We start from the raw sequence: 11913 nt of genomic DNA on the forward strand, positions 1-11913 counted from the left end.
ATAAGGATGATAATCAATCTGTCATCATCAAAGCTTTTGAGGGATTGGTGACCTCAGGGGCCCTGGCAGAGGACTCCAAGGGTGGCAAACTGATGGCATGAGTGGCATCCTCCGGGCAGGACTGCTGTGTGTGAGACGCAATGGTAGCCACACTCTGCTGGCCGGCATGGGAGTCATGCAGGATGATGGGGTGCTCTCAGATACTGTGAAGGTAGTAAGGGGCTAGTGGGGAGCATTCATGGGGTGCTCAGAGGAGCTGAACACTATTAGAAATGTCAACAACTTCCTGGTGGGTGGGGTGAGTGGTGGCCTGGACACCAAGTTGAAGATGGTCAAAGGTGGCAACAATGGCACTGAGAATGCGTCTGGTGACCTTGGTGGCAGGATATGTTCGCCTGTGGTGGGCAGGCTTTACAACGGCAGTCATGGAATATCGTGTGGTGTGGGGCTTGGCCTAGGAGGAGGTGTGCGTGGCTGCAGCTTCAACCATACCGAGGGGCTGAGGGATGGCCTGGCTGGCACGTTGGGAGTGAGAAGATTGATAAGCCCTGCAGCAACTTCTCTTTGTCCAGTGCTGCTGGGGGCTTATTCAAAGGCCTTGTGTTTTCTGCCTCTGAGAAGGACAATGACAACACCACCACCATGGAAGCCCTGGTTTGCTGGGCTATGAGGTGGTGTTGTGGGAGGTGGAGGGGGGAGGATCAAAAAGAACAAAAAGAAGGGTAGCTTTGTGGTGGGTGGAGCTGGTGCCTTTGGCGAGGATATGTCAGTGAAGCCCTGTCATTAGGAGAAGTCTTCTAGTAGGTGATGGGTAGTCGTGGTTTGTGGAGCAGGTCTAGTGATGGTCTTATGGGTATAACAAGTAGTGACAGCATAATATGAGAATATTACTCAGGAGAACATTTGTTTCGTGTGTGTGTGTGTGTGTGTGTGTGTGTGTGTGTGTGTGTGCGCGCGCGCGCTCATGTGTGTGTGTTTGGGTTGTTTTTGCTTGGGAATGGTGCTTATCCAGGGTTCATTCAATGGGGCATAGCTCAGGGAGTCCTCTACAAGAGTTTCCCTCAAGAAGATAATATCCGTTTGGAACCTGGAAACCTTCAATCCACGATATCTATGCTCCATGTTCCTCCCAGGCCAGGAACGCAGCTGCTCTACTGTGACGCTCTCAGCTGGTTCAGAGTGGTTCTGGGACCAAGAGACTCTCTTCTCTGCATCAAGTCCTCCCAGGATCTCTCCCACCATTCTGTGCTCCTGGCCCTGACCTTCTCAAAGCAGTTTGGAAATCCTTGACAAAATCAGCACCCACAGCCCCACCCAGGGGCCGCTGTTGCAAAATCCTTGTACCTCTGGCATTAGAGTATCAGTCCTTTGGGTCAAGCAAAGCCTAAGTGACCTTTCACATTTAAAGCCACTACAGGGTTTGAATTAACCAGCTGCTCCACACGAGAAAGATAGCAAATCTCCTCACAAGCAATTTACTGCCTCTTGAAATCTGGTGGAGGGTCAGCTGTGGGTCAGTTTTAGGTCAATGGTAACAAGAACAATAAGGCAGGTCAGAGGAGGAGACAATCATGTATTGAAATGCCTGCCATGTTTCAAAGGCAGGGCTAGGCTGCCTTGGGGGAGAAGAGATATCATTCTCATGTAGATGAGGACGGGAAGCTCAGAGAGGCAAAGTGACTTGCCTAAAGCTCACATAGTAAGTAAGTGGATAGAGTGGGGCATGACACTGGATTTGACTCCAGAACCTGTTCTCTTTCACTGTATCTCAGTGAAAAGAGTCATAGAAACAGAAAAGATTTAGGGGAGAAGAAAAAGAGATTGGTTAAATGAGAGCAGGAGCTGGTGCTGGAGAGGTTAGTTGGCGCCAGGTCATGCTGGTCAGGAACACTGGCTAAACTTTGAGCTTTCTGCTGAAAGCCATGGAAAGACTCTGGAAGAGAAGAGGAACTTGATCCTGACATTGGACATGTTGGAGGCCCTGCGACTTGACACTGACATTTCATTTTTCCAGAACCTTAACTATGACATGGGTCTCCTCTCAAATCTAGACCCCTGAGGTATTCTCCCTGGAGAACCCAGGGGTCGGAGATCTGGCCTGGAGGGTCATCCTACACCTCCGTCACCTCCTTCTTTATCCCACTCCCTGGAGTTCTTAAATGTGCATCTCACCAATGTCACCAGTTCTTGCTATAAGCAATTAAATGTCCCATTTTGCACACGATCCTGGAGCCATGTTGGTGTCTGTGGTTCACTGAAAAACCACCATGTAGCAGGGGCTCAAGAAATGTTTGTCCTCACTGGGCAAGTACTTCCCTTGAACATTTCCTAATCTGGAGACAAGGAAGCCCAGGCCCAGGGTGATGGTGGGAATGGCCCAGAGACACGTGCCAGGGGCAGCACAGCAACCAGCTCTCCCCCACGTCCACATCAAAGCTCTTTCCATGCCATCATCGCACCTCAAATCTGGTGAGCAGAGACTGTCTCCAGGGTGGTGAATAAAAGATCAATCCCCAGATCCCCTTCTCTCACAGCTCCTGACTTCCCAGGCTCACATGGGAACGTGGCATCGGATTTTAATGAACTTCCCGAGTGATTCTAGAGTGGGCATGGAGAATATAGTTTTGATTTACCCAGCCAGATAAAGCCCTGGTGGCACAGTAGTTAAAGGTTGACAATTCGAACCCACCAAGTCACACGGAAGAAAGATGTGGCCATCTGCTTCTGTAAAGGCTTCAGCCAGGCAACCCTATGGGGCAGTTCTGCTGTATCATATAGGGTTGACATCAACCCCTATTAATTGGCATCAATTCAATGGTAATTGTTTTTTGCTTTGTTTTTAATTGTCCAGTCTGGGAAAGAAATGGCAGAGATCACACAATAATCAGGCAGCAGAGATAACCTTAGAATCTAGGTATCTAAAAAACCCACCAGGCCCAACCCACTGCCACAGTCACCTTCCATTGGGTTTCTGCAGAGATTGCTTCATTTCTCTCCATGGAGCAAGTAGGGATATTGAACCACTTAGTTAGCAGCCCAACTAAACTCAGCTGGGTCTGACTTCCTTGTGAAGTTGTTTTAAGGGATCTCCCCAAGTCCCTTGAGTCTATCCCACCTTCATTGTGTGGAGATATGAGCCAACGAGCTAACTGTGAGAGAGTCAGTTCAGTTGTCACCTCCCAGTCCCAGTTACTTTTCAGGTAAGAGGTGACTTGGAAAAAGCCAAAGACAAAAAAACGTCCTGGGCTTGATAAATACAAGTTGGGCGATTGTCCTGTGATGAGATCTGAGTTGATTTTTCTGGGACCCTGCCTCTCTCCTCACGCCACCTGAAGGCTGGGGTTTCACCTATTACCCTGAGGTATTCATCTGCCCAACCCCCTCCTCCTGAACCAGGGTGGACGAAGTTCATGTCCACCTTCTCATACTTGAGCAGTATCACCCTCTTCCTAGAGAGGTCAGGGTCAAAAGCTTGCAGTAGGAGGATCTCATTTCAGTCTCATCTCACAAATGTGAGGCACACAGCAGGGATTGTTGTTATTGTTTTGTGCTGTAGACGCAGACTGATTCACAGCTGACCCTTCAAACAGGTTTGCAGGGCCAGTAAATTTCACAGGAGGAGTTTGTCCATCCTTCTCCCACGGAGCTGCTGGTGGATTCGAACAGCATGCCTTTGGGATTGCAGTGCAGCTCCTTATTTCATGTGTTCCCCTCTGAGGCATAGTGACTTCCAAGGCTACCTGGTGAGAAAAAGGCAGCCCTGAAATGATAATCCAGGCATCCTAATCTTGGCTTCAGGGCCCTCTACTAATTGTGTTAAAAGCCAGTTGAAAACTACTTGGCTTATTTCTAGGACTGTAGCGATAAGCTGTGTTCATGAGAAGCGTTCAGCTGTCACAGGGTCTGACGCAGCAAGCACAGTCATTAACCTCATGTGACAGAGGACAAAACTGAAGGTCAGAGGCATGAACTGAAGCCACCTAGTACACCAAGAGCAGAGCCAAGATTCAAAACCAGGTTGACCTGACTCTGGATCTCCCTTGACCTTAAACCACACCCTTGACTTCAAGTCCAGCCATTAGAGGCATTCTATGAGGTCCTGCTTAAAAGAACTGGAGTCTCTGGGTAGTCCAGCTAACAGGCTTGGCCACTAAATGGAAGGTTGAAGGTTCAAGGACACCCAAAGACATCTCAGTAGAAAGGCCTGACGATTTACAGAAAATAACAACAAAAAGGAAAAATTGTCCAAAGTATTATAATTACAGCAGCCAAGACCAAGTCCTTCTCATGTGCTGGGTGCCACATGGCCAAACCTTCTATTTCCTTATCTCGTGCAGTCTTTCTTGTCCCCAACTGACAGATGAGGAAACTGAACAAGTCCAAGACTATATTGACGGTTGATGGAAGACTCCCAATTAAGATGTTAAATGAAAGACTCTTTTTTTAAACTAAGCAAAGAACTTTATTAACCTTTGTTTCAAATTTTATTCCCAGGCTTCTTCAGCTTAGTTAGCTGCAAAGAATGAATTGTATTTAAGCAGAAACTGTTAAGAGCACCAATGTCCAAAAGGACACTTAGCTTAAAATTATTAGAGACCTAGACTTAATCAGAGCCACAGACAAAACAATTTTAGAAAGCAGTCACACCACTGGGTCGATTGGAAGTATCATGATAGATGGTGAAGAGATTGAGATAAGTTAACAGCTTGTTTACCCGGCTCCACAATCAACACTCTTGGTACCAGCATTCAGTAAATAAAAAGATGAATTGCATTGGGAAAGTCTGCTATCAAGGACATCTCCAGAGTGCTGAAGAGCAATGATGTCAGTCTGGAGATGAAGGTGCACCTGATTCAGGCCATGGTCTTTGCAATTACTTGCTATGCATCAGAAAACTGGGCAATGCCTAGGGATGATGGAAGGAGAAAAAAAATTGATGCCTTTGAGCTGTGGTGCTGGAGAAGGATATTAAATAACCCATAGACTGCTAAGAGAACAGACAGGTTCCTTCTGGAGAGGGTGAAACCAGACTGTTCCTTGGAGGCAAGGATTCTGAAGCTTCATCTGACATACTTCGGACATGTTTCAAGGAGGGATCAGTCCTTGGAGAGGGACAGTGTTTCTTGGGGAGGACAGCGCAAGAGAGGTTGAGACCCTGGATGAGATGGATTGATTCAGTGACTGAGGTAATGGGCATAGGTGTGTCAGAGACAGTAAGGTTGGCTTATGATAGAGCAGGGTTCAGAGCACTATAGGATCTATATAGGATCATTATGAATTGCAAATGATCTACGGCACACAACATAAAATAGCAGCTTAAAATAACTTCATCAAGTTTTATCTTCTTCAGAAGTTGACTCACATGAGAGGAGATTGCCTATCTCTCTCCCACAGAGCAAATGGTGGACTCGAACCAAATACCTTCGAGATTACAGCACAGCTTCTTGACACTAGGCCACCAGAGCTCCTTCTACATTGATTAACACTGTTCTAATAAAACTCCTTCTATACCCACTTACCTACCTGCCTGTGAAAATAAGCAGACATTTTTTCTTACAGTGTTTAAGTTTCTAAACACTGAATTTGAGAAACTCTGTATCGGAGCATTGGGTCTATGCTAACAGTGGTGGTAACGATCATCACCTCAGTGATAATGATTATGTTAATGTTGCACAGAAGGTTGTAGAGATAAGAGAGATTGAATGCTTACAGTAATTCACTCCCTGGACACGGTCTCAGAGCACCTGTGAGGGACAGGACCTCCCAGCCTAGTCACAGGCAGGACTGAGCGGGACGGTGACACTAATCTTCCTCTCACAATGGCCTCTGCTCACTTGTGTTTCAACTGTTCATCAATCAGATTCTGAACATTCTGAAAGATAAGCCACGCTGTTGGCCTGACCACTGTCTTACGCTCCTAGCTCCTACGCAGTAGCCACCCCACCCACTCCTGTTTCCTACACCTCTTAAACAAGAGTTTTGTGGTAAATCTCACTTTTAAGCAAAATGACGTTTTGGGGTTTTTTTTTTTGTGGCTGTCCATCTCTGGTGGCTTAGTGATAAGGGGTTGCACTGTCAACGCAAAGGTATGTGTTTCGTGCTCGCTTCGGCAGCACATATACTAAAATTGGAACGATACAGAGAAGATTAGCATGGCCCCTGCACAAGGATGACACGCAAATTCGTGAAGCGTTCCATAAAATAAAAAAGAAAGAAAAAAAAAAAAAGGTATGTGTTTCAAACCCATCAGTTGCTCCATAGGAGAAACCTGGGCAATCTCCTTCTGTGCAATTTACTGCTTCTGAAAACCCACTGAAGGGACAGCTATAGATTGGTTCTGGCTCAGCGGTACTCACTGACAACATTACTAATAGAATCAAGTTCAAATCGTCAAGTCTGAGAGTCAAGGTCATTAAGTGCTCCAGCTTTATCCTTCTTACTTTTTCTCATGCTACAGTGGAGCTCACCCTCCCCACCTCAAAACCTTTCTACATGCCATGGCTTTGCAAAAGCTGGATCCTCTTAGAAACTTTTCATATCTTCTTTCTGTGCCTAGAAAATTCCTGGACTCCTTCAAGGTCTGACTCTGGTCATTTATCTTCCCAAAGTCTCTCCAGATAGAGTGACTCCCTCCTCCAGACACAGAACACTGTGTTCATCTATCCTACTGTGATATTATCTAGCCGTTTCTGTTTCTTGGTTCTTTCTTTCACTAGACTGTAAACTTGTGGGAGGGAGAGAAGGTATATGATCTGATTTGTGGGAAGATGGATGGTGGATGGATGGATGGATGGGTGGAAGGATAACAGATGGAAGAATAAATTAATAGATGTTGTTATGTGATGTCATAACTGACCTCCAGCCTGTTTTCAGCAGGAGGAGATTGCCCATCTTTCTCCTGTGGAGCAGATGATGGATTTGAACTGCATGCCTTAGGCTTGGCAGTGAAATTTCTTACCACTAGGCCACCAGAGCTCCCTTTATGGATGTTGTTGTTGTTGTTGTGTACTGTTGAGTCAGAATCGACCCATGGCTGATCCTCCAGTGGGTTTTCAGAGGCAAGTTAATCTCATGGGAGGAGACTGCCCATCCTTTTCCCATGGAGCAACTAGTGGCCTTAAACTTCGTGCCTTCAGAATTGCAGTGCAGCTTCTTGCCACTAGACCAAGTGTAAACGGATCAGGGATGAATGGATGAAGGGAAAGAAGGAAGACAAAAACAAAGGATATTAGGTAAATAGGGTAGGAGATAGATGGACAAAGAGATGAGAACCATTACCAAACTGAGGATGCTCCGCTGTCCTGTGTTGGAAGCTGGCGAGGGCCTTGTGACTACAATGTGCTTTCTAGAGTTTGCAAATAATCTCATCTTCCAGATGCGTCTGCATGTAACAGAGATGAGTGATTCTGAGCCTGCTCTGGCCTGTCCATTACCAATCAGCATCAGAGTGGAATCCTAGACATACCTCACACGAGAGTTACTAGTGTTAGGATGGGCTCCTGACTGATTTACTCCATGGTGAAGCTTCTGCCACAAGAGTCCCATCACAAAGAGTCACTCCACAAGGAGTCGTCTTAGTACAACCCGTTACATTCTCTGCTCCATAATGATCAGTGTTGTGTGATTCTTGGGACAACCCGTCCCATGGAGATAACTGTGATAGTGGGATTCCTGCAGGATTCACCACTATGGTCAATAACTGAGCTCTCTGACTCCAAAGTGAAGGTACCATCGTTGCCTTTCTGGACTAGCCTAGTCCCTTGGTGTTAAAGTGAGGTTTTTCCATAATCTTTTGGTTCGATTTCCCAGCTATCCTACTATATGATGAAAGGCATTGTGGTGGAATTCCTGGGACATCCCACTACTTCATTGTGACAGGCCTTCCAGCAGGGCTGCAGGGCCAATCAACTTCTGAACTTCACAGATTTCTTTTTTAAAAAATCATTACTTCCGCTTTCTGCTGGAGAATGCTGCCAAGGAAGCATCGCAAAAGTGTTTATTCCCACCACTGCCATGTCAAAGTCAGAGTCTCCTAAAGAGCCTGAATGGCTGCGGAAGCTATTCATCAGGGGGGCTGAGCTTCGAGACGACGGATGAAAGTCTGAGGAGCCATTTTGAGCAATGGGGGACGCTCACGGACTGTGTGGTAATGAGACATCCAAACACCAAGCTCTCCAGAGGCTTTGGCTTTGTCACATACTCAACTGTGGAAGAGGTAGATGCAGCCATGAATGCAAGACCCCACAAGGTGGATGAAAGGGTGGTGGAACCCAAGAGGGCTGTCTCCAGAGAAGGTTCTCAAAGACCAGGTGCCCACTTAACTGTGAAAAAGATCTTTGTTGGTGGAATTAAAGAAGACACTGAAGAACATCACTTAAGAGATTATTTTGAGCAGTACGGGAAAATTGAAGTGATTGAAATCATGACTGACCGAGGCAGTGGCAAGAAAAGGGGCTTTGCTTTTGTAACTTTTGATGACCATGATTCTGTAGATAAAATCGTTATTCAGAAATATCATACTGTGAATGGTCACAACTGTGAAGTGAGGAAAGCCCTGTCAAAGCAAGAGATGGCCAGTGCCTCTTCCAGCCAAAGAGGTCGAAGTGGTTCTGGAAACTTTGGTGGTGGCCATGGAGGTGGTTTTGGTGAGAATGACAGCTTTGGTCGAGGAGGAAACTTCAGTGGACGAGGTGGCTTTGGTGGCAGTCGTGGCGGTGGAGGATATGGGGGCAGTGGAGATGGTTAGAATGGATTTGGTAATGATGGAAGCAACTTTGGAGGTGGTGGAAGCTACAATGATTTTGGCAATTACAACAATCAATCTTCAAATTTTGGACCCATGAAGGGAGGAAATTTTGGAGGCAGAAGCTCTGGCCCTTACGGTGGTGGTGGTCAATATTTTGCCAAACCACGAAACCAAGGTGGCTATGGTGGTTCAAGTAGCAGCAGCAGCTATGGCAGTGGCAGACGGTTTTAGTAACTGCCAGGAAACAAAGCTTAGCAGGAGAGGAGAGCCAGGGGAGTGACAGGGAAGCTACAGGTTACAACAGATTTGTGAACTCAGCCAAGCACAGTGGTGGCAGGGCCTACCTGCTACAAAGAAGACATGTTTTAGACAATACTCATGTGTATGGGCAAAAAACTTGAGGACTGTATTTGTGATTAATTGTATAACAGGTTATTTTAGTTTCTGTTCTGTGGAAAGTGTAAAGCATTCTGAAAACAAGGGTTTAAATGTAGATGATTTTTTTTTTGCACCCATGCTGTTGATTGCTAAATGTAATAGTCTGATCATGACACTGAATAAATGTCTTTTTTTAAAAAAAATCATTACTTCCATTTCATTTGCTAAATCCCTTGTGCAGACTTGTATATGTCCTTCACGGTAGTGGTGAGGAGGGGGCCATGGAGAAAAGTTGTCCTGGTTCAACCCTCTGGACTATCTCCATAGTGTGCCTACCCTGTGTCTCTTCTGCCTCTCTCTGAGTTTCTCACTAAGGTTGGATCTCAGACAGATAGGACCCCCACAGTGAGCATCTTTGGGGAACCAGGGGGATCTTGATGCATCTGGGAACTCCTGGGTTATTTTCCTGGAGTTCTCAACAAGTGTGATGAAAGCAAGGGAGAGTGAATAGGAAGAGCCCTGGGATGAGCATTCTGAGACCTGGGTTCAAATCCCAGGTCAGCCACCACTCCTCCGGGTGACCTTGTATTGATCCCATCCCTTTCCTGGTGTGGAAAGAACATTTAAACCCTAAAGAGTCACTTTGGAGTGTTCTGATTCCATCTTGGATGATATACCCACAAATGATAATATTCACACCACAAATTGTCCCTTCATCATAGCTTGAGCCTGTATATGCTGGAGATAGATCGTATTTAAGACTTCCCCAAAGTAGGCTTCTCACCACAGAACTAGTTGAAGCAGAAACACCTCTAAGAACACAAAGAATGATGGGTGCTCTAATGGCAGATGACAGGAAGTGTCATCTGTCAGGTCTGACTTGTAGCCTACTCTTGGATTGTTCCAGAGAACCAGCTGAAGCAGATGAGCTGGCCCATACGTCACACAGTCCAATCAGGAGCACAAAGCCAGGGGGCATGACTGGGGCGGCGAGACTGGCCCTTGACCTTTTAGAACACAAAGGAAATATTTCCCAAGAGTCATTTTGCTGTAACTCTTCTGATACTGTGTCCCTCATTACCACTTCTCCTCACTCTGCTTTCCTTTCTTGTAGAAGAAATTTGCTCCAAATCCCGCTTTTGTATGCCTGGGGCACACTTTAGGGTCTGCCTGAAGGGTAGATGGATAAATCTCAAGAGAAGACACATTAGTTGCTAGGTATGATGGAGTCAGTTTTGATTCATAGCAAACCTATTTACAACAAAGCAATGCTTTGTCGTCCTCACAACTTTCACTGTGCTCAAAAGCATTGTGGAAGCCACTGTCACATTTAGAATTGCTCAGAACTTCAGAATCCTGACCTCAGAAGTCTTTGGCGCCTCCACGGAGCTCACTGGTGGGTGGGAATCAGCACAAATTCTGGGCTTCCTGGCTCCACATCGTTGAACCTTGAACCATTTCTTCACACCCCCCACACCAAGCTGTTGTACCTTCCAAGGAGAGGGCGGCCCTGTCTGGACTCTTAGTGTAATAGTGACGGTCACAGGCTTTGGGGTTAAAAATACTTTAGTTCAAGCCCTGACCTGTCCACGGACTCCCTATGCACCAGTGAACAAACGACCTCTCCTCTCTCAACCTCAGCTTCCTCATGTAAGAAACAGAAGTTAGAGATGGAAACGTTGTTGTTACATGCTAGCCAGTTAGAACCAACGTGCAGTTGACAGTCCAGCCGGGTTTCAGAGGCTGTAAATCACGTGAGAGGAGACTGCTCATCTTTTTCCCACAGTGTCTGGTGGATTTGAACACTCTGCCTTGCTGTTGGCAGCGGAACTTCTTACCACTAAGCCACCAAAGCTTCCTAGAGATGGAAATACCATCTATCTCAAGGGACAATCATGAGAAAGTGAATAGAGAAAGCCTGTGAACAATCCCCACACAATCTCAGGAGGCCACGCCAGCTGTCCTCTTTCCACTGTCATGCGGGAGTTGGGAGATGGTCCATGGAGGGCAAGCAGGGGCGCTGTGCTGGAAGGCGCAGTTCCCAGAATGTACCACAAGGTGGGGCCATGACCCCGCTAGTCCTCGTTCTGTAAGCATCTGGGGGATGATGAGCTGTTGTGTGCTTTCAAGTCAGTTCTACTGCATTGACTCCACAGGACAGAGCTGAATTGTCCCTTTTTCCTGGGCAGGAATCTTTACTGGGGCAGTTCACCAGGTCTATTCCCCAATAGAGCAGTCGTTGTGTTCAAACTTCCAATCATTTTTCATTTAGTAGCAGAGCCCTGTACCATTACGCTACCAGGGCGCCTTAGAATTGGAACTGTTGTTGCTGTCAAGTCAGTTCTGGTTCACAGCGCCCCCAACACACTACTGAGTAAAACTGCACCAGAGGGTTTTCTTGGCTGTGAGGTGGTTAATTTCTGCTTGCTCAGCTCCACAATCAACACTCTTGGCACCAGTAGTCAGGAAATCAAAAGACGAATTGCACTGGGGAAGTCGGCTGTCAGGGACCTCTCCAGAGTGCTGAGGAGCAATGATATCAGTCTAGTGACTATGGTGCGCCTGATCCAGGCCAGGGTCTTTACAATTACATGTTATGCATCAGAGAGTTGGACAATGACTAAGGAGGATAGAAGGAGAATTGATGCCTTTGAGCTGTGGAGCTGTGGAGAAGAGTATTGAGGGTACCATGGTCTGCTAGGAAAACAAACAGATTCATCCTGGAAAGGGTTAAACCGGGCGGCTCCTTGGAGGCAAGGATTCTGAGGCTCTGTCTAACATACTTTGGA

The 11913-nt window shown here is 46.5% G+C and overlaps 1 pseudogene; it reads left to right on the forward strand.

The window, feature by feature from the left end:
* The first annotated feature begins 8013 nt into the window (after positions 1-8013).
* On the forward strand, positions 8014-8977 carry LOC102859216 (annotated as a pseudogene).
* The last annotated feature ends 2936 nt before the right edge of the window (positions 8978-11913 follow it).

This window comes from Elephantulus edwardii, unplaced genomic scaffold, assembly GCF_000299155.1.
Source record: "Elephantulus edwardii isolate Elephantulus edwardi_28Jun2011 unplaced genomic scaffold, EleEdw1.0 scaffold00015, whole genome shotgun sequence".
Classification (NCBI taxonomy): Eukaryota; Metazoa; Chordata; class Mammalia; order Macroscelidea; family Macroscelididae; genus Elephantulus; species Elephantulus edwardii.